The sequence below is a fragment of the Mustela nivalis genome (assembly GCF_964662115.1).
Source record: "Mustela nivalis genome assembly, chromosome: 9".
Lineage (NCBI taxonomy): Eukaryota > Metazoa > Chordata > Mammalia > Carnivora > Mustelidae > Mustela > Mustela nivalis.
Window position 1 is genome coordinate 38,371,148 of NC_139028.1, and position 24,427 is coordinate 38,395,574.

Genomic DNA, 24,427 nt, shown 5'->3' on the forward strand with positions numbered 1-24,427 from the left:
AGCATATGACACACATTGAAGAATTTCATTATTGTTTCCAAATACTGTTTTTTCTGGACAGATATATGTCAGTATAAATACTATGATGCATGGTGTGTGTAACTCCTTATCTTAGTGTCAGCTTTCACATGAAAAATTATCACACAAATTCCACCATTATCAGAATGACTCTGTATGCCAATTCAAACACCTGCGGAGTAATTTTGTCACAGATTTTGATATGGCAAGGAGCATTTCCTTCAAAATAAGTGTCTATTAACTCTCTATAACCTTAGAAAATTTGCCAACCTCTATATAAATTATTCTTTAATCTACATGGCCATGATTAATCTCCTCCCTGAGCTCAAGGTCTGTTGCTTGGATAGTGCCAGTGTGTTGTTCACAGCCAAACCAAATTCCATTTACTAAAAACAATATTTTATGCAATGCTGTCTTCCCTCAATTCCCCCCATCTTTTTTTAACATAGTCAACACCATTCTCCTAATCCTCAAAGTTCAAAAATAATCATTGCTTTCCTGTATTTTCTAAAATCCAGTTAGTCCAAAGGCATAGTCAAAGGTTCCTCTCCAATTTATCACTTCTCCATTTTCATTGTCATCTCCTTAAACAAGGCCTTCACTAGTTTTGTGTAAACTTAAGTTCCACAGGAAATATCTAAATCTTACTTTAAAAATTATATCCTATTCCTGTCCAAGTTCCCATTCACAACCTAAAAATCTTAATCAACCTTTAAGCTCAATTATATGATGAATAATCCTTCAAAATCATAGTTAATGCAAATAAAAATATATAGTAAAAATAATCAAACAAATGGGTGCAAATTAACATTATTTTAAAAGACAGTACAGTTATCCTCCCAACTTGTCGTGTTAAAATATCAAACAGGGCAAAAACTGGAGAGAAATGAATAATATGGAAGTTAGATAATAAGACACATATGTTTTTACTTCTTTCTGGAAGAAGATATAATAAAAATGAAAGAAGGGAGAAAGCAAATTAAGAATAACCAACTTTGTGAAGTGTTTATATACACTATAGTATTGTACATGTGTGATATATAATGCATGCAATATAGAGTATGGCAATAATCTTTTAATTAGCCTTTCTACATGCTGGCACTTCTGTTCTACAATCTTTCTTGCATCATGAATGCATGATGAATCTACCAAAATAATGCCCTACACATCATTATTCTCATGATCAGCATCCTTCATTGTTTCCTCATTGTCTGCAGTGAAAATCCTCCTGCAAATAAAATACACAAACCTTCATTTAGAACTTGAGGCTCTCATAAAACTATCCTTAGGCCACCTTGCTTATTAAATTGGTCCTAACCTGAATTAATCTTCTGGCTTTGGTAACTCTTTCCATAATCATGCTTCCAATCATAAGGCTTAATACTTTTGTGTTAATTGCTTCTCCATTGGTTTGGTATCCAACACTAATTGGGTAACCTGAATATATTTTCTTGTCTCTATTTCCATTAGAACATCATGCATTATTTCCTGTTATAAGTAGTCTCTCCCTGATTCCTGTCTCTTAACTTTCACTTTCCTATACTTAGATATAAGATTGATTTTCCACTCTTGGCTAGACTTTTTTTTTTTTTTTTTTTTTTTTGGCTAGACCTTTTCTTGGGTCTTTGAACATCTGTTTTCTCCAGTTACCTACCTTAAGCTTTTGGACTCTGTGATAGCTCAATCTTGCATAATTATGAATCTCTTTTCTGTGTATATTCATCCTCATTTGTTGGGGTGAATGTAGAGCATGAAATCAGCCACAGTAGAGGCCTCTGAGGGCAGATAAGGTTTCAGAGAAAGGTGTATATCTTTGGAATACTGAGGCATGCATTACCACTCTGTCACTGGAATGCCATGGGGAGTTGCCTTTCCTGAAGCTTTCTTAGCCCAAAAAGCCATCCTCTGATATAAAAGATGTATGCATTGTCCCTTAGGCTATGTTTAGCAGAACCTATAGAACATGAAGATTAGCATATCATATCTTTCCTATAAACAGATCCTCCTAGTTTCAGTAAGACCCCTTGTTACACATAGTGTGCTTTAGAAACAGTTATAAGAATTTGTGATTATCCTGAAGGACCAATAAAAGCAGGAGCAAAGAAGAGCCAAGGGTCTTCATCTCTAAGCATTGACACCCTTGCCTTCTCCTCTTTTTCACAGAAAAACTTGGAGTAATCTTTTACCCATGGGTACAGGGATTGCTAGCTATTCCTGGCACTTATTGCCTTGATGGTTCTTTTTAGATGTAATCTTTTACTTTTCGAAGCCTATGTCACTGGCTTGCTTCTCTTCACCTAAGAGAACCTTACTGGATAGCACGTATGGCCCACTTAACCCAGTACACAACACATTCTTTCCAGAACCATTCTCCTGATTCTATGCCTTCTAGTATTCCTCATGGTATTCCCTCTAAAGACCTAGAATGGGTATATGAAGTTGATCAACCTTCTAAGAGGTTTAAACCATCTATATTTATAATATCTTATTGATATCAATGAAAGCCTTACAACAGACAAAATATGATCATTACTAAATTTCTTTGGACTAGATAAACCTTGACTAATCTAACTACAAATATCTTTAGATTTACCAACAAGTTAAATTTGAAAGCTTCATTCAAACTCATCTATTCTTCCTTCTATCTCAATCTAAATATGTTGAAATTTTCTGGATCAAGTAGATTTTACTTCACCCTATGTAATTATTAAAGAATCAGAAACATAGCACTTCAAATGTTTCTGAATTCAAAGAAAATACGGAGACATCTTTGTTAGTTTACAGAGTCAGGTACCTAGGCCTAATGAGTGCTTCTAACAAGTAAAGCAAGTCAACTAAACTGCTGAGTTAAAAATCTGGACATTACAATGAATATATTTCCAATAAATATACCTCCCCAAAATGGTTGCAGTAGTGGTCATGGTAATAGTAGTGGTGCTAATTATGCAATATTGAATTTCTTACAATAGTAATACATAGTTGTTGTTGGTGGTGGTTTACTATTTTTTAATACCATATATTAGTTGTGACTGGATTCATGATGCCTTGCTTTTCCTTGGTTAAGTTAACATTCAGTGACCTTGTAACCATGGTTACATACCTGGCTCTGGATTAGATTCTCCAGTTTCTGAACTTCTTTTCATTCTCTGGTATTCAGTAAACCATCTGTCACTCTTTCTATGTTTGCCCTCTGATACTCATCTGAGAACATGTATAGGTTCTATTTCACCTTTCTCCCCCCATATTTACATTCCCCTTTTAGTGTTAGATTTTCCCTAAAAAAATACAGATCACCCATACTTTTTTTTTTTTTGCTTTTAAAAAATTAATTTATTTGAGAGGAGAAAGAGAGAGAGTATGGCCCAAGCAGGAGCACTGTGGGAACACACAAGAAGGGAGAAGCAGACTTCCCACTGAGCAGGAAGCCCTATGTGGGGCTCCATCCCAGGAGCCTGAGATCATGAACTGAGCCAAAGGCAGACGCTGAACCAACTGAGGCACCCAGGTGCCCCCAAATAATGCTTTTATCCTTTTCAAAGTACCCTTCCTTAGATTGCTTCATCTGTATTTTACAAAAATTCTGAGGCAAATGGATAAATTATGAGGAAATTAAGGAAAAGATAGGTCAATTAATTCAGCCAAATTATAGGGGATAATTAGTTAAAACTGGGTTGATGCAGACAAAGAGAGAGCTCTAAAAATTCCAAAACTGATTCAAAGATTTGAAGTTGGGAGATCTGAAGGTCCTACTACCAGTTTTCCACCAAGCATGCATAACCTGGTTGACTCTCAGGTCATTCCATGACAGAAGGGTCATGTTAAAATGAAATTTGGAGGAAGGAATGAAGGTATTATGGTTAACTCTCTGAGATAAGGCTTATAAATAACAATGAGATTCCACATACAAGACCCAATTTGTCTTAGTTTCTTATGCTAAAACAGCAAGGACAGGGGAGCAAAATCATCTGAAAATAACAGTACACATTTTTGTGGTTTTGATATTGTATCATAGTTATTCAAATTGCTACAATTGAGAAAGACTGAGGACATAATGCATGGGACTCCCCTGTACAGTTGGGGGGTAGGTAACTTCATGTAAATTATCATTATCTTTTTTTAATTTTTTATATTTATAAACATATATTTTTATCCCCAGGGGTACAGGTCTGTGAATCACCAGGTTTACACACTTCACAGCACTCACCAAAGCACATACCCACCCCAATGTCCATAATCCCACCCCCTTCTCCCAAACCCCCTCCCCCCAGCAACACTCAGTTTCTTTTGTGAGATTAAGAGTCACTTATGGTTTGTCTCCCTCCCAATCCCATTTTGTTTCATTTATTCTTCTCCTACCCACTTAAGCCCCCATGTTGCATCACCACTTCCTCATAACAGGGAGATCATATGATAGTTGTCTTTCTCTGCTTGACTTATTTCACTAAGCATGATACACTCTAGTTCCATCCATGTTGTCGCAAATGGCAAGATTTCATTTCTTTTGATGGCTACATAGTATTCCATTGTGTATATATACCACTTCTTCTTGATCCATTCATCTGTTGATGGACATCTAGGTTCTTTCCATAGTTTGGCTATTGTGGACATTGCTGCTATAAACATTCGGGTGCATGTGCCCCTTTGGATCACTATGTTTGTAACTTTAGGGTAAATAGCCAATAGAGCAATTGCTGGGTCATAGGGCAGTTCTATTTTCAACATTTTGAGGAACCTCCATGCTGTTTTCCAGAGTGGCTGCACCAGCTTGCATTCCCACCAACAGTGTAGGAGGGTTCCCCATTCTCCGCATCCTTGCCAGCATCTGTCATTTCCTGACTTGTTGATTTTAGCCATTCTGACTGGTGTGAGGTGATATCGCATTGTGGTTTTGATTTGTATTTCCCTGATGCCGAGTGATATGGAGCACTTTTTCATGTGTCTGTTGGCCATCTGGATGTATTCTTTGCAGAAATGTCTGTTCATGTCCTCTGCCCATTTCTTGATTGTATTATTTGTTCTTTGGGTGTTGAGTTTGCTAAGTTCTTTATAGATTCTGGACACTAGTCCTTTATCTGATATGTCGTTTGCAAATATCTTCTCCCATTCTGTCAGTTGTCTTTTGATTTTGTTAACTGTTTCCTTGGCTGTGGAAAAGCTTTTGATCTTGATGAAGTCCCAATAGTTCATTTTTGCCCTTGCTTCACTTGCCTTTGGCGTTGTTCCTAGGAAGATGTTGTTGCGGCAGAGGTCGAAGAGGTTGCTGCCTGTGTTCTCCTCAAGGATTTTGATGGATTCCTTTCTCACATTGAGATCTATTCATCCATTTTGAGTCTATTTTTGTGTGTGGTGTAAGGAAATGGTCCAATTTCATTTTTCTGCATGTGGCTGTCCAATTTTCCCAGCACCATTTATTGAAGAGGCTGTCTTTTTTCCATTGGACATTCCTTCCTGCTTTGTCGAAGATTAGTTGACTGTAGAGCTTAGGGTCTATATCTGGGCTCTCTATTCTGTTCCATTGATCTATGTGTCTGTTTTTGTGCCAGTATGATGCTGTCTTGATGATGACAGCTTTGTAATAGAGCTTGAAGTCCGGAATTGTGATGCCACCAACTTTGGCTTTCTATTTCAATATCCCTTTGGCTATTCGAGGTCTTTTCTGGTTCCATTTAATTTTAGAATTATTTGTTCCATTTCTTTGAAAAAGATAGATGGTACTTTGATAGGAATTGTATTAAATGTGTAGATTGCTTTAGGTAGCATAGACATTTTCACAATATTTATTCTTCTAATCCATTTCTTTGTGTCTTCCTCAATTTCTTTCATGAGTACTTTATAGTTTTCTGAGTATAGATTCTGTGCCTCTTTGGTTAGGTTTATTCCTAGGTATCTAATGGTTTGGGGTGCAATTGTAAATGGGATTGACTCCTTAATTTTTCTTTCCTCTGTCTTGCTGTTGGTGTAGAGAAATGCAACTGATTTCTGTGCATTGATTTTATATCTTGACAATTTACTGAATTCCTGTACAAGTTCTAGCAGTTTTGGAGTGGAGTCTTTTGGGTTTTCCACATATAGTATCATATCATATGCGAAGAGTGATAATTTGACTTCTTCTTTGCTGATTTGGATGCCTTTAATTTCCTTTTGTTGTCTGATTGCTGAGGCTAGGACCTCTAGTACTATGTTGAATAGCAGTGGTGATAATGGACATCCCTGCCATGTTCCTGACCTTAGCGGAAAAGCTTTCAGTTTTTCTCCATTGAGAATGATATTTGCGGTGGGTTTTTCATAGATGGCTTTGATGATATTGAGGTATGTGCCCTGTATCCCTACACTTTGAAGACTTTTGATCAGGAAGGGATGCTGTACTTTGTCAAATGCTTTTTCAGCATCTATTGAGAGTATCATATGGTTCTTGTTCTTTCTTTTATTGATGTGTTGTATCACATTGACTGATTTGCGGATGTTGAACCAACCTTGCAGCCCTGGAATAAATCCCACTTGGTCGTGGTGAATAATCCTTTTAATGTACTGTTGAATCCTATTGGCTAGTATTTTGTTGAGTATTTTCGCATCTGTGTTCATCAAGGATATTGGTCTATAGCTCTCTTTTTTGATGGGATCCTTGTCTGGTTTTGGGATCAAGGTGATGCTGGCCTCGTAAAATGAGTTTGGATGTTTTCCTTCCATTTCTATTTTTTGGAACAGTTTCAGGAGAATAGGAATTAGTTCTTCTTAAAATGTTTGGTAGAATTCCCCCGGGAAGCCGTCTGGCCCTGGGCTTTTGTTTGTTTGGAGATTTTTAATGACTGTTTCAATCTCCTTACTGGTTATGGGTCTGTTCAGGCTTTCTATTTCTTCCTGGTTCAGTTGTGGTAGTTTATATGTTTCTAGGAATGCATCCATTTCTTCCAGATTGTCAAATTTATTGCCGTAGAGTTGCTCATAGTATGTTCTTATAATAGTTTGTATTTCTTTGGTGTTAGTTGTGATCTCTTCTCTTTCATTCATGATTTTATTTATTTGGGCCCTTTCTCTTTTCTTTTTGATAAGTCGGGCCAGGGGCTTATCAATTTTATTAATTCTTTCAAAGAACCAGCTCCTAGTTTCGTTGATTTGCTCTATTGTCTTTTTGGTTTCTATTTCATTGATTTCTGCTCTGATCTTTATGATTTCTCTTCTCCTGCTTGGCTTAGGGTTTCTGTCTTGTTCTTTCTCCAGCTCCTTTAGATGTAAGGTTAGGTTGTGTACCTGAGACCTTTCTTGTTTCTTGAGAAAGGCTTGTACCGCTATATATTTTACTCTCAGGACTGCCTTTGTTGTGTCCCACAGATTTTGAACCATTGTATTTTCATTATCATTTCTTTCCATGATTTTTTTCAATTCTTCTTTAATTTCCTGGTTGACCCATTCATTGTTTAGAAGTATGCTGTTTAGTCTCCATTTATTTGGGTTCTTTTTAAACTTCCTTTTGTGGTTGAGTTCTAGCTTTAGAGCATTGTGGTCTGAAAATATGCAGGGAATGATCCCAATCTTTTGATACCGGTTGAGTCCTGATTTAGGACCCAGGATGTGATCTATTCCGGAGAATGTTCCATGTGTACTAGAGAAGAATGTGTATTCTGTTGCTTTGGGATGAAATGTTCTAAATATATCTGTGATGTCCATCTGGTCCAGTGTGTCATTTAAGGCCTTTATTTCCTTGCTGATCTTTTGCTTGGATGATCTGTCCATTTCAGTGAGGGGAGTGTTTGTTAAAGTCCCCTACTATTATTGTATTATTGTTGATGTGTTTCTTTGATTTTGTTATTAATTGGTTTATATAGTTGGCTGCTCCCACGTTGTGGGCATAGATATTTAAAATTGTTAAATCTCCTTGTTTGACAGACCCTTTGAGTATGATATAGTGTCCTTCCTCATCTCTTATTATAGTCTTTGGCTTAAAATCTAATTGATCTGATAGAAGGATTGCCAATCCTGCTTTCCTCTGATGTCCATAAGCATGGTAAATTCTTTTCCACCCCCTCACTTTAAATCTGGAGGTGTCGTCGGGCTTAAAATGAGTTTCTTGGAGGCAACATATAGATGGGTTTTGTTTTTTTATCCATTCTTATACCCTGTGTCTTTTGACAGGGGCATTTAGCCCATTCACATTCAGGGTAACTATTGAGAGATATGAATTTAGTGCCATTGTATTGCCTGTAAGGTGACTGTTACTGTATATGGTCTCTGTTCCTTTCTGATCTACCACTTGTAGGCTCTCTCTTTGCTTAGAGGACCCCTTTCAATATTTCCTGTAGAGCTGGTTTGGTGTTTGCAAATTCTTTCAGTTTTTGTTTGTCCTGGAAGCTTTTCATCTCTCCTTCTATTTTGAATGGTAGCCTAGCTGGATATAGTATTCTTGGCTGCATGTTTTTCTCATTTAGTGCTCTGAAAATATCATGCCAGCTTTTTCTGGCCTGCCAGGTCTCTGTGGATAAGTCAGCTGCTAATCTAATATTTTACCATTGTATATTACAGACTTCTTTTCCCGGACTGCTTTCAGGATTTTCTCTTTGTCACTGAGACTTGTAAATTTTACTATTAGGTGACGGGGTGTGGGCCTATTCTTATTGATTTTGAGGGTCATTCTCTGAACCTCCTGAATTTTGATGCTCGTTCCCTTTGCCATATTGGGGAAATTCTCCCCAATAATTCTCTCTAGTATACCTTCTGCTCCCCTCTATCTTTCTTCTTCTTCTGGAATCCCAATTATTCTAATGTTGTTTCATCTTATGATGTCACTTATCTCTCGAATTCTCCCCTCCTGGTCCAGTAGCTGTTTGTCCCTCTTTTGCTCAGCTTCTTTATTCTCTGTCATTTGGTCTTCTATATCACTAATTCTTTATTCTGCTTCATTTATCCTAGCAGTGAGAGCCTCCATTTTTTATTGCACCTCATTAATAGCTTTTTTGATTCCAACTTGGTTAGATTTTAGTTCTTTTATTTCTCCAGAAAGAGCTTTTATATCTCTCCAGAGGGTTTCTCTAATATCTTCCATGCCTTTTTCGAGCCCGGCTAGAACATTGAGAATTGTCATTCTGAACTCTAGATCTGACATATTACCAATGTCTGTATTGATTAGGTCCCTAGCCTTCAGTACTGCCTCTTGTTCTTTTTTTTTTTTGTGTTGAATTTTTCCGTCTTGTCATTTTGTCCAGATAAGAGTATATGAACGAGCAAGTAAAATACTAAAAGGGTGGCAACAACCCCCCAAAAATATGCTTTAACAAAATTAGAAGAGATCCCAAATCGTGAGGGGGTAGAAAGGGGATAAAAAGAGGTTCAAAAAGGAAGAAAGAAAAAAAAAGAAAGAAAAAAGAAAAAAAAAGAAAAGAAAAGAATTAAAAAAAGAAAACAAATAGGAAAAATATAAAAAAGAAAAAATATATATATTGGATAAACTAGTTAAAAAATGTAAAAATGAAAAAGGTAAAAGTTAAAAAAAAATAAAAAATTTACCAGAAGGCGAGAAAAAAAAAATGAAAAAGAAAAAAATCAAATTAACTGCAAGACTAAAAAAAAATCACAGGGAAAAAGCCATGAGTTCCGTGCTTTGCTTTCTCCTCCTCTGGAATTCTGCTGCTCTCCTTGGTATTGAAACCGCACTCCCTGGTAGGTGAACTTGGTCTCGGCTGGATTTCTTGTTGATCTTCTGGGGGAGGGGCCTGTTGTAGTGATTCTCAAGTGTCTTTGCCCCAGGCAGAATTGCACTGCCCTTAACAGGGGCTGGGGTGAGTAATCCGCTAGGGTTTGCTTTCAGGAGCTTTTGTTTCCTGAGCGCTTTCTGTAGAGTTCCAGAGGATGGGAATACAAATGGCGGCCTCCTGGTCTCCGGCCCAGAGGAGCCGAGAGCCCAGGACCCCACTCCTCAGTGCGCCATCAGAGAACAGTGCCAAGTTACTCCCGTCTGCCTGACCTCCGGCCGTGCTCCAAGCTCATCGAGCCTGCGACAGATTCAAGGTAACACCGAGCTGTGAGCTCACTGTCAGCTCTGTCTCTGTAGCTGGCTTTCCCGTTCCAATACCCGCAAGCTCTGCAACACTCAGACACCCCCGATCCTTCTGTGACCCTGCGGGACCTAAGGCCACGCTGACCCTGCGTGGGCTTCGCCCCGGTTTAGCCTCTGGAGCAATGTCCCTCAGCGGAACAGACTTTTAGAAGTCCTGATTTTGTGCGCCGTTGCTCCGCAGCTTGCCGGGAGCCAGCCCCTCCCCCGGGGTCTATCTTTCCATCGCTTTGGATTCACTTCTCCCCCGGTCCTATCTTTCAGAAAGTGGTTGTTTTTCTGTTTCCAGAATTGCTGTTCTTCTTCTCTTTGATCTGCCGATGGATTTTCAGGTGTTTGCAATCTTTAGATAAGCTATCTAGCTGATCTCAGGCCAGCAGAAGTAGTCTCAGCCTGCTACTTCTCTGCCATCTTGACTCCGCCACCTATCGTAGTAGGTTTTAAACATTTTTCTTTATCACTGTATTTTTCCAGTTTAATTATAGTATGTCTTCATGTGGTTCTGGTTTTTTTTTTAAGATTTTATTTATTTATTTGACAGAGATCACAAGTAGGCAGAGAAGCAGGCTCTGTTTTTGATTTTGGCGTGTGTTCCTTGTGCCACCTGGATCTGGATATCTGTTTCCATCCCCAGATTACGTAGGTGTTCAGCTGTCCTTTCTTCAAATAAATTTTCCTCCCCCTTTTCTTTCTTTTTTTCGGACTCCTATAGTATAGATATTATTACATTGTTGGAGACACTGAGTTCTCTAAGTATATTCTTGTTTTGTCAATCCTTTTCTTTTTAAGACTTATTTATTTTAAAGAGAGTTGTGGGGAGGGGCAGAAGGAGAGGGAGAGAATCTTAGACTCCCCACTGAGCTTGGAGCCCCACATGAGGCTTGATCTCATGACCCTAAGATCATGACATGAGCTGAAATCAAGTCAGATGCTTAACTGACTTAACCCAGGCACTCTCCCTTTTGTTCAGCTTGATTACTTTCTATTACTTTGACTTCTAGGTCATAAATTTGTTAACTCTGTTTTCCAGTCTACTCTTAATTCTATCAAATGTGTTTTGCATTCATTTACTGAACTCTTTATCTGTATGTTATTACTTATCTCTGTGTTAAGGGTCTTTCTTATGTCTTTTATATTTTTCTCAAGTCCAGTAAATATTCTATGATCATTACCTTAAATTCTATATCATCAGGAGATGAAGGAAAAAAATAAAAATAAAAGCAAACTAAAGCAGATATATACAACTCTACTTCACATGAATAACATAACAATATTGGAAATAAAATAAAGAGACAAATCCAAAAATATTTAACCCGATATTTAACTTTATCTCTTCAGTTGGGGGTGGAGAGATGAAAAGGAACAGAAAAAAGTTTTAATTTTTTGTAGGTATTTTTTATAGTAATGTGAGAAAAACAATTCTTAAGTTATTTAGGTATACTGTTAAATTGAGAAAATTAAATAAATGCTTTTAATATTTGAATGTTAAGAACCAGTAGTCACTGTGGAAGAGAAAAATACAAATATAGAAAGGAGGAGGCAAGGAAAAGTATGAAAATGATTGGATTTGGAGAAATGAGTAAGAAATAAGGATGTCTAACATCCTCATAGATAATTAGATTATAGAAGATTTACATACATGTTATACAGATCATATATGTATAATAGATTATAGGTGCACATAGTCACATAGGTGTATGAATGCACATACATGAATCCACACATTAACTCTGTCTACTAAAAGGGCCTAAAAGCAAAGATGGTACTCCAGTAGCAGGGAGCACATTGGGTGCCTAAGTATGTGTTTCTTATTATATTTTCCACTAAAATGAAGCAAGGTTCCTCAGAAAAAGATGAATGATTCAATGGTTGGGGCAGGAAATGCAAAATGATCTTAAAACACATTAAGTCATAAAATAAGAAGTTAAGAACAAGTAATTAGAGCATGTTAAAAGGGCAAAGGAGTCAGTGTACAGGAACTCCTACTAGGCAAATCTAATATAATTTGAGCACTGGAATAAAAATGGTATTGAAAAATAAATATTTTAAATTTTAAGAATTGAAATCCATGAATCTGTTTTGTTAATAACTAAGTAAATACATGCATACATACATACATACATATGTACATACATACATATGTACATACATACATAAGTGAAGTAGAACTTTTCCTTATAGAAGTATGTTGATTGATAATGGTGGAGGGAAAATTGGAGTAAGAACAACAAAATTTTTCAACTATAATAAAGATTGGAAGGAGAAAGGAGCAACTATATGATGGGTAAACTGAACAAACAGTACCTTGAACAACTGAACAAAATCATGGCAATTTTTTGTATGTTCCCTAAATTATTTTTCTCTACGTTTGAAATTATTTCTAACTAGAAAGTTTTTTTTTAATTGTAGAAGAACAAAGACCATAGACATCAAATATAGTGGGTTGAATTGTGTCCCTCCAAAAGACATGTTCAAGTCCTAACCTCTGGTATCTATAAATATGACCTAATTTAGAAATAAGGTTTTTGCAAAAGTAATTAGATCTTGAGATGAAATCACACTGGATTAGAGTGGGCCCTAAATATAATGCCTGGTAACCTTATAAGAAAAGAAGAGAACACAGAAACACACAGAGAAAAAGGACACCTGAAAACAAAGGCAGAGAGTGGAGTGATGCAGATAAAAGCTAAAGTATACCAAAGGCTTCTGAGTGCCACCAGAAGCTAGGAAGAGACAAGGAAGTATTCTATCCTAGGTCTTCAGATGGAGCACAATCTTGCTGACACCTTGATTTTAGATTGCTAGCCTCCAGAACATTGAGAAAGTAAGCTTGTTTTTTTTGAAACAGCAATTTGTTACAGCAGCCCTTGGAAATTAATATATCATGAAAAATACTAGGGCTATGAAGAAAAATATCAAAAAGAATTAGAAAGAAAATAAATATATAAACTAGGCAAAAGAGAACCAAACCTTGCATAAATGAAGTCTCCAAGGAAGAAGATAAAAATGAAACAGAATGAATATTTTAAACTATAATTCAGAACAAAGAATATTTTACTAAAATAATTGAAACTACATGTGGAAACAGCATACAATATACAAAATCTGATTCAGAATAGTTAACATTGATATTTATGTTTGAAAATTGTTAGCTATTTTTAACCAAGGAAAATCTAAAATGAAAACAAACATTGGAATAAGGGATATAATATTATATTTATGACTGATAATTGGAGTGCCTAGATGATTCAGGCTCAGTCTGCCTTCGGCTTGTGTCATGGTCCTGGGGACCTGGGATCAAGCCCTGCCTTGGGTCCCTTGCCTAGCATGCAGTCTGCTTCTCCATATCCCTCTGACCCTTCCCCCTGCTCATGCTCTTGCTTACTCTTTCTCTCAAATGAATAAATAAAAACCCCTTAAGAATAAAATAATATAAATTTAAAATGAAAAGAGAATGGGGAGAAAATGGAAGTAAAATGATGTAAGATAAAACCAAAAATCAAATAAAAGTACAAGCATATTAAAAAAAAATACAATGGGAAACACCAGGGAAGGCAACATTATTGATTAATATTGAGTTGTGGAGGAAGGGAGAGACAGAAAAAGAAGATAGAACCATCTTGAATTGATACATTGTTTGAATTCTAAAATTAAAATTAGTTGTCTTATAAGTAATTTTATCAATATTTCCTCATTTCCACAAAAGTTAAATCTTCAACTCTGTGGCTATATCTGTGGTTACAGTATTTTTAATTATTTAAAAGGTTTTGTTAAAAATTTATTTCAAAGCCTGTCTCGTGTCAAACATTTTTTATAAGTATGGTATTTACTAATAAGCTTCACTTCTCCCATTTCTTCATGGACAAGGATAAAGAATTTGGGAAGAGACATGAGAAGAATATGTAGAATAATGAAAACTGACAGAAAACCAAAGTCATTTGAAAATAACTACCTTAGAGACTAGAGTAGAAGATTGCCTTAATGCATAACAATAAATGCAGAAACCAAGCTGAAAAGCAGCACAGGGACAGAGAAAGATAAGAACAGAAGGTAGGATTCCCCATAGCAATATAACAAGAATTAATGTTCTAGTCTGAGACTCTTCTCTTTTATATACACTTACTAGAATTGGTACATTTATGTAGGAAGCTATTTATGATAAAGAAGAGATGGAGAGGAGAAGTGAGTTGGAGGAAATTGGAGGGGGAAACGAATCATGAGAGACTGTGGGCTCTGAGAAACAAACTGAGGGTTTTGGAGGGGAGGTGGGTGGGAGGTTGGGTGACCCTGGTGGTGGGTATTATGGAGGGCAGGTATTGCATAGAGCATTGGGTGTGCTACATAAACAATGAATTTTGAGGCACTGAAAAGACTTTAAAAATTGTTAAAAATGAATATTACTCTGTTTTCTATATTCTAAATTTAGCTATGTCATATATATTATGCTTTCATAATAATTGATGTTGCATAAAGATAATAGCTTCTTTTAAGCCCAGATTTCCTCATTTTCAATGAATTGGTTAGCTTTTTAAAATGCCAAAATAATGGACAAATGAAGTTTGTGATGAATGAATTTAGTTCATAACTTTAAAAATATATGCAGTTCTGGATAAGGTCTAGCATCAAACAGGGAGGATGTTTTTTTTTTTTTTTTTTGCTCACAATTTTGTGCTTTATATTTTGCAAAATAAAAGGATTTTATGTATTATATGAATATATTTGGGGGGAATCCACTCCAATGCCCTTCTCATTAGTAACAACACTTACATGTAATATAACTACAAAACTAATGGACCATGCTTTCTTTTCTGTTTCATAAATTATAGTTTTGAATTTAAATTATCATAGTTACATATTTTAACCTCAAATATATAATTAGTATTGATTTTCTTATCAACTTTGTAAGTATTATTTCTGGTGTTTAACTTAGCGGAGACATAACTATTGTACATGGCATATATGTATATATATATATATATATTCTTATTCCTTTTCCTAGATAGATAAATTTGAAGTTTATATAATTAAACATTTTGTAGTAAAGCTTGAAATCAGGTAACATGATGCCCCCAGTTTTATTTTTGTTTTTCAACATTTCCTTAGCGATTTGGGGTCTCTTCTGATTCCATACAAATTTTAGGATTATTTGCTCCAGCTCTTTGAAGAATACCAGTGGAATTTTGATCAGAATAGCATTAAAAGTATAGATTGCAGTATACACATTTTAACAATGTTTATTCTTCCGATCCAAGAGCATGGAATGGTCTTCCATCTTTTTGTGTCTTCTTCAATTTCTTTCATGAGTGTTCTGTAGTTCCTCGAGTACAGATCCTTTACCTCTTTGGTTAGGTTTATGGTTCTTGGTGCTATATTCGATTCTCTAATTTCCCTTTCTATATTTTCATTGTCAGTGTAAAGAAAGCCACTGATTTCTGTACATTGAGTTTGTATCCTGCCACGTTGCTGAATTGTTCTATGAGTTCTCGTAGTTTGGGGGTGGAGTCTTTTGTGTTTTCCATATAAAGAATCATGTCATGTGCAAAGAAAGAGAGTTTGACTTCTTCATTACCAATTTGGATACCTTTTATTTCTTGTTGTTATCTGATTGCTGTTGCTAGGACCTCTTAATACTATGTTGAACAAGAGTGGTGAGAATGGGCATCCTTGTCATGTTCCTGATCTCAACAGGAAGGATGCCAGCTTTTTCCCATTGAGGATGATATTTGCTGTGGGTCTTTCAAGATAGATTTGATGAAGTTCAGGAATGTTCTCTCCATCCCTATACTTTAAAGCGTTTTAATCAGGAATGGATTGTGGATTTTGTCAAATGCTTTTTCTGAATCAATTGAGAGGACCATGTGGTTCTTCTCTCTTCTCTTATTAATTTGTTCTATCACATTGATTGATTTGCGAATGTTGAACCATCCTTGTAGCCCAGGGATGAATCCCACCTCGTCATGGATAATCTTTTTAAGTGCTGTTCAATCCTGTTGGCTAGGATCTTGCTGAGAATCTCAGCATCCATATTCATCAGTAATATTGGTCTGAAATTCTCCTTTTTGGTAGGGTCTTTGCCTGGTTTGGGGATCAGGGTAATGCTGGCTTCATAGAAAGAGTCAGGAAGTTTTCCTTCTGCTTCAATTTTTTGAAACAGCTTCAGGAGAATAGGTGTTATTTCTTCTTTGAAAGTTTGGTAGAATTCCCTAGGGAATCCGTCAGGTCCGGGCTGCTGTTCTTTGGGAGGTTTTTGATCACTGCTTCAATCTCGTTACTAGATATTGGTCTATTCAGGTTGTCAATTTTTTCCTGGTTCAATTTTGGGAGTTTATAGTTTTCCAGGAATGCATCCATTTCATCTAGGTTGCTTAGCTTATTGGCATATAACTGTTGATAATAACTTCTGATGATTGTTTCTACTTCCTTGGTGTTCATTGTAATCTCTCCCTTTTCATTCATAATTTTATGTATTTGATCTTTCTCTCTTTTCTTTTGGATTAGTGTTGCCAATGGTTTATCGATCTTATTGATTCTTTCAAAAATCCAGCTTCTAGTTTCATCGATACGTTCTACAGTATCTCTGGTTTCTACCTCGTCGATCTCAGCTCTGATCTTGATGATTTCCATTCTTATGTGTGGAGTTGGTTTGATTTGCTGTTGATTCTCCAGTTCGTTAAGGTGTAGAGACAGCTGCTGTGTTCTGGATTTTTCATCTTTTTTTGAGGGAGGCTTGGATGGCTATGTCTTTCCCCCTTAGGACCACCCTTGCTGTATCCCATAGGTTTTGGATCAAAGTGTCTTCATTCTCATTTGTTCCCATGAATTGTTTCAGTTCTTCTTTGATATCCTGGTTGATCTAAGCATTCTTAAGCAAAGTGGTCTTTAGCTTCCAGGTGTTTGAGTTCCTTCTGAACTTTTCTTTGCGATTGAGCTCCAGTTTCAAAGCATTGTGATCTGAGAATGTGCAGGGTATAATCTCAGTCTTTTGGCATTGGTTGAGTCCTGATTTGTGACCCAGTATGTGGTCTATTCTGGAAAAAGTTCCATGTGCACTTGAGAAGAATGAGTATTCTGTTGTTTTAGGGTGGAATGTTCTGTATATATCTATGAGGTCCATCTGGTCCAATGTGTCATTCAATGCTCTTGTTTCTTTATTGATTTTCTGCTTCGATGATCTGTCTATTTCTGAGAGAGGCATGTTAAGATCTCCTACTATTAATGTATTCATATCAATATGACTCTTTATCTTGATTAACGGTTTTTTTATGTAATTGGCTACTCCCATATTGGGGACATAGATATTTACAATTGTTAGATCATCTTGGTGGATAGTCCCTTTAAGAATGATGTAGTGTCCTTCTGTATCTCTGACTACAGTCTTTAGTTTAAAATCTAATTTATCTGATATGAGAATTGCTACCCCAGCCTTCTTTTGAGGCCCATTGGCATGAAAGATGCTTCTCCATCCCTTCACTTTCAGTCTGGATGTATCTTTAGGTTCAAAATGGGTCTCTTTGAGAAAACATATGGATGGGTCCTGTCGTTTTATCCAGTCTGTAACCCTGTGCCATTTTATGGGCGCATTTAGGCCATTCACATTGAGGGTGATTATTGATAGATATGTTTTTATTGACATCGTGTTACCTTTGAAGTCTTTTTCTGTAGATTGTCTCTATATTTCTGTTCAATACTATTCTTGGGCTTTTTCGTCCTTTAAAGAAGCCCGTTAATATTTCTTGCAGTATCCGCTTGGTGGTTGCATAGTCTTTTAAGCCTTGCTGGTCTTGGAAACTCTTTATCTCTCCATCCATTTTGAATGTGAGTCTTGCTGGATAAAGTATCCTTGGCTGCATGTTCTTCTCATATAATTAAACATTTTAAGATAAGTAGCTGGTATTTATGACGCCTACTCTGAAAGATTTCATTTCAGAATGTAGTAAAATAACTACCTTCTTTTTTGGATTGTTTGTTTTAATTTTTTTTAATTTTTTAAATTTATTTTCAGCATAACAGTATTCATTGTTTTCGCACCACACCCAGTGCTCCATGCAATCCGTGCCCTCTCCAATACCCACCATCTGGTTCCCTCAACCTCTCACCCCCTGCACCTTCAAAACCCTCAGACTGTTTTTCAGAGTCCATAGTCTCTCATGGTTCATCTCCCCTTACAATTTCCCTCAACTTCCTTCTCCTCTCCATTTCCCCTTGTCCTCCATGCTATTTGTTATGCTCCACAAATAAGTGAAGCCATATGATAATTGACTCTCTCTGCTTGACTTATTTTACTCAGCATAATCTCTTCCAGTCCCGTCCATGTTGCTTCAAACTCTATGGTCAAATAATCTTTGACAAAACAGGAAAAATATACAGTGGAAAAAAGACAGTCTCTTCAATAAATAGTGCTGGGAAAACTGGACAGCTATATGTAGAAGAATGAAACTCAACCGTTCTCTTACACCATACACAAAGATCAACTCAAAATGGATAAAAGACCTCAATGTGAGACAGGAATCCATCAGAATCCTAGAGGAGAATATAGGCAGTAACCTCTTCGATATCAGCCACAGCAATTTCTTTCAAGATATGTCTCCAAAGGCAAAGGAAACAAAAGCGAAAATGAACTCTTGGGACTTCATCAAAATCAAAAGCTTCTGCAGGGCAAAGAAAACAGTCAACAAAACAAAGAGGCAACCCACGGAATGGGAGAGGATATTTGAAAATAACAGTACAGACAAAAGGTTGATATCCAGGATCTATAAAGAATTCCTCAAACTCAACACACACAAAACAGACAATCATATCAAAAAATGGGCAGAAGATATGGACAAACACTTCTCCAATAAAGACATACAAATGGCTATCAGACACATGAAAAAATGTTCATCATCACTAGCCATCAGGGAGATTCAAATTAAAACCACATTGAGATATCACCTTACTTCAGTTAGAATGACCAAAATTAGCAAGACAGGAAACAACATGTGTTGGAGGGGATGTGGAGAAAGGGGAACCCTTTTACACTGTTGGTGGGAATGCAACTTGGGGCAGCCACTTTAGAGAATAGTGTGGAGATTCCTCAAGAAATTAAAAATAGAACTTCCCTATGACCCTGCAATTGCACTACTGTGTATTGACCCCAAAGATACAGATGTAGTAAAAAGAAGGGCCATCTGTACCCTGATGTTTGTAACTACCTTCTAATTCTTGACCTTCATGATCCTTTCCAATAACATGATAGTGTTTTCTTAATAGCACAAAATTCGTAACTCATATTAAAGTGTATCAACTATAGATTAATTTTTATAATCTCTTTTAGTACTTTGATTTGCTAGTCTTTCCTCATTCAGTGAAATTCCATATAAATATAGACTTTTAATTATAATTTGGAAAAATACCTTAAAAATCACATTGCACTAAGGAGCAAAAGCTAGACTATAAAATTAAAAATTAGAAATTTCAAAACTCTAATACAAGCCATCTATCTAAGTGTATAAAGCTCCAAGACACAAAACGTAACAAATGCACCTATATGTAAGGTCTGGATCACTATATGCTAAATTGCAGAACCAAGGATATGAGAACCATAGCCATAATTAGTACATAAACTTGATATTAGTAATTAGTGAGTAAATTAATTAGCACATAAGTTGAAGAATAATTCAGGGTACATAAAAGAATATTTTGAGTTAATAGTCATTTTAAAATACTACATAAAGTGAATTGCAAATACATTAAGATATATGTTCTTTTAATTTTTGTTTTTTAATTTTTTTTATGTTAGTCACCACACATTAGTTTTTGATGTAGTGTTCCATGACTCGTTGTTTGCTTATAATACCATGCTCCCTGCAATCCATGTGCATCACCACACTTACCCATCCCCCGACCCCCCTCCCTTCTAAAACCCTTAGTTTGTTTCTCAGAGTCCATAGTATCTCATGGTTTGTCACCCCTTCCGATTTCTCTCCCTTCATTTTTCCCTTCCCTCTGCTAATGTCTCCTATACTATCCCTTATGTTCCACAAATAAGTGAAACCATATAATTCACTTTCTTTGCTTGACTTAGTTCACTCAGAAAAACTTCCTCCAGTCCCATCCATGTTGATGCAAAAGTTGGGTATTCATCCTTTCTGATGGATGTGTATATGGACCACATCTTTATCCATTCATCTGTTGAAGGGCATCTCACCTCCTTCCACATTTTGGTTATTGTGGACAATGCTGCTATTAACATTGGGGTTCATATGACCCTTCTATTCACTACATCTGTATCTTTGGGGTAAATACCCAATAGCACAATTGCTGGGTTATAGGGTAGCTATATTTTTTAATTTTTTGAGGAACATCCACACTGTTTTCCAAAGTGGCTGCACCAACTTCCATTCCCACCAACAGGGTAAGAAGTTTCCCCTTTCTCAACATCCTCTCCAACATTTGTCATTATGATGTATGTAGGAAAAATTATTATCTTTAAGAAACTATTTGAAGATTACATTTATAAAAATTAATAGGCTATTGGATTCATTCATACACTAGTGTGAATTTTTTCTCACTTTAGATCTTCACTTAGGATTCTTCAGGAAATAAGATTTTGGTATAATGTCAGATAGGATTTGTTGAATTGTAATCAACCATATTGCTATTCCTATTCCATTCTAATGGAATCTCAATTTTGTTCACATTTTGGTAGCAAAGTACTCAGAGCAGTGGACTTAGCTGATAGAAATGAATTGCAATTAGTTTAATCAAATTTCCCTTTGAGACTCTGGTTTAGTGGTAGGCAGATGACCCATTTCTAGTCAATAAGTCTTGATAGGATGTCTAAGGGTCAGTTTCCATACAAGGTTTCTTCCTTGATTAAAAAATAGAAAGAAAGAAAGAAAGAAAGAAAGAAAGAAAGAAAGAAAGAAAGAAAGAAAGAAAGGAAAGCCATGCCAGAAGAAAATTTCCTTATTCTTAATTTCAGATGAAGTTATGTGAGACTCTGATGTCTGCGGCTTTAGTAGCTATCTTTAGGCACTGAGGAACAAGGAAGAATAAAAACCCAAGTATCTGACACTAGATAACTAGAAAGATGGAGAGTTTGGAACCTTAAAGATATTATTGAGCTACTGATTGACCAGCCCTAGAACTAATTTCCTTTAGGCTTTTGTCATATGATATAGTATCTGTCATATAAGTTAGTATTGCTGAATGACCCTGTTTTCCAGATCCTGTTAAATGGAGCCAAAATATGTCTTATCTGTCATGGCTATAAAAAGAAATATATGGCTGAGCAGTTAAGATGGTGGAGGAGTAGGGCACCCTAATTTCATCTGGTCCCTGGAATTCAGCTAGTTATCTAATCACTCTGAACACCTGTGAAATAAATCATAGATCTGAGAAAAGAAATGCTGCAATTCTACAAATTGAAAACCAACCACTTTTTGGAAGGAAGGAGGAGCTGAGACTTGAATTCAGGGTGATATAGCAGAGAATGTGGCTTAAGAAGACTACAACTAAGTATTATAAGTAGGAGAGCACAAAAATCATAACTTTTGGAAGTCTGCTATAGTAGAGACACCCCTGACTTGAAGGTGCTCCAGTGTTGAAGTGAGGTGGAATCCCAGGTGGGACAGTGTGGTGCCTGAGTGTGGCAGAGTTCCCAGTCATCAGATCAGGGAAGCTGGAGAACAGTGAGTCTAGGTACCAGCTTTCTGCTTGGTGTTGTCATGAACTGAGCCACTGCATGGTCCTGCAGCCACTCTCCTGGAAGGGGCCCAGCAAAAGACAGAAGTACGGTGAAACACCCCTCTCCCCAGGATGAACAGCACAGGTCCATGCAGCAGAAGTCCATAAAATTTGGAGAATTGAAAGTCACATGCCTGAGATAAAAGCTCTCAGTCACAGGCTTGGTGAACAGTGTTTGGAGGGAACTAGGGAGGCAAAACTAATTGACTGCTGCATTACGAGGACTCCCTGAGGAATGGGGGCTGCAAACTTTCAGCCTCGGGTTTAGAGAGTGAGTCAGCACCATATTCATTCCCCCTTGTCAGTGCTGCAATCCTTCAGGGAGCAAAAGAGGGTCACATAATGCAATCTGGAGCAGCTTACACTGAGCCTAGCCCCTAGCAAGAAAGGCACATTTCCATAAGGCAAAGGCACCTGAGAATCAGCACAACAGGCCCTCCTCCAGAAGACCAGAGGGAACAACTGGCTGGCACCAAGTTTACCAATCATAAAAAGCTACAAATCTCCAACTCTTGCAGAAAATGATATTTAGCATCCAAGATATTTTAATTCTTTAATATCCTAGGATTTTTCAGCTATTTTCTTATGTATTCTTTTTAATTTTTAATTTTATTTTTTAGAGATTTTTTAGAGATTTTATTTATTTATTACACAGAGAGATACCACTAGTACAGAGGCAGGCAGAGAGAAAAGTGGAAGCAGGTTCCCTGATGAGAGAACCCAATGTGGGGCTTGATTCCAGGACCCTGAGGTCATGACCTGAGCCAAAGGCAGATGTTTAACCCACTAAGCCACTCAGGCACCCCTTTAATATTTATTTTTATTATACATTGTATATATAGTTTTAATTTTTTGCTTTCCATTTATTGTATTATATAGTATTTTTCTTTTTTGCATTCTTGTTATTTTATTTTTTCATATTTTTACTATTTATCAGCTATTTATTTATTTTCTCAATTATTTTTTAATTTTTATTTTTATATATTATTTATATATATTTCTTTTCCCACGGTTTTTTTTTTCATTTATTTATTTTCAGCATAACAGTATCATTATTTTTTCACCACACCCAGTGCTCCATGCAATCTGTGCCCTCTATAATACCCACCACCTGGTACCCCGGCCTCCCACCCCCCCACCACTTCAAATATGTATAAGGTGTTGTTTTTTTTTTTTTTTTCTTTCTTTCTTATTTTGGGATCTAGTTTCTTTTAACAAGCAGAGCAAAATAAAGCCAGGATCTAGTATTTTGTTTTGTCCTATTTTGTTTCTGGTTTTGTTTCGTTTTGTTTTGTTTTCTTATTTCATTTTCTTCTGGTTTCTTTTGTTATTTTTTTCTGTTGTTGGCATTGTTGTCTTTTCACTCTCTTTCTTCTGTTCTTTCTGGATGACATAATGAAGAGATGGAGATATTCAAAAGAAAAGAAAGAACAGAAGGTAGTAGTCATTGCCAGGGATTTAATCAATATGGATATAAGTAACAAATCTGAGTTAAAAATTTAAAACAGCAATTTTAAAGATACTAGCTGGGCTTGTAAAAGCATAGAAGACACTAGAGAATCCTTCTCTGGAGAAATATGAGAACTAAAATCTAATAAGGCTGAAATTTAAAATGCTATTATTGAGATGTAATAAAAAATGGAGGCACTAACAGCAAGGATAAGCAAAATAGAAGAGAGTCAGTGATATAGAAGACAAAACAATGGAAAATAAAAGATTAAAAGAAGAGAGAAAAACATCATGAAGGGAAACTTTGAAAATCAGCAATTCCATAAAGCAAAATAATACCCAGATAATAAGGGTCCCAGAAAATGAAGAGAGAGCAAGAAAGGCAGAGGTTTATTTGAACAAATTATGGCTGAAAATGTTTATAATCTGGGGAAGAATATAGGCATTCCAGTCCAGAGGCACAGAGAACCCCCTCTCAACATCAATAAAAATAGGTCCACACCTCAACATATAATAATGAAATTTGCAAATTTCAGAGACAAAGAGAAAATCCTGAAAACAACTCTGGACAAAAGGTCCTTAATCTACAAAGGTAGAAACATAAGGCCAGCAGCAGACCTTCCACAGAGACCTGGAAGGCCAGAAAGGACTGGCATAATATATTCAGGGTGCTAAAGGGAAAATAATATGCAGTCAAGAATACTTTATCAAACAAGGCTCTCCTTCAGAGCAAAAGGGGAGATAAAGAGTTCCTAGCATAAACAGAAAGTAAAAGAATTTGTGGTCACTAAATCAAACCTACAAGAAATATTAAGTGGAATCCTATAAGTGAAGAGAGAGCCCAAAAGTAACCAGACCAGAAAGGAACAGAGGCAATATACAGAAATATTGACTTTAGAGGTAATACAATGGCACTAAATTCATATCATTCAATAAGTGACCCAGGTACCCCACAAATTAGATTTTAATCAAAGACTGTAATAAGGGGCACCTGGGTGGCTCACTCAGTTGAGCATCTGCCTTCAGCTCTGGCCATGATCTCAGGGTCCCAGGATTGGGCCCTGTGTCAGGCTCCTTGCTCAGTGGGGAGTCTGCTTCTTCTTCTGACCCTCCTTCTCCCATTCCCCCTGATTGTGCTCTCTCTCTCTCTCTCTCTCTCTCTCTTTAGTTCTTTCTTGCAAATAAATA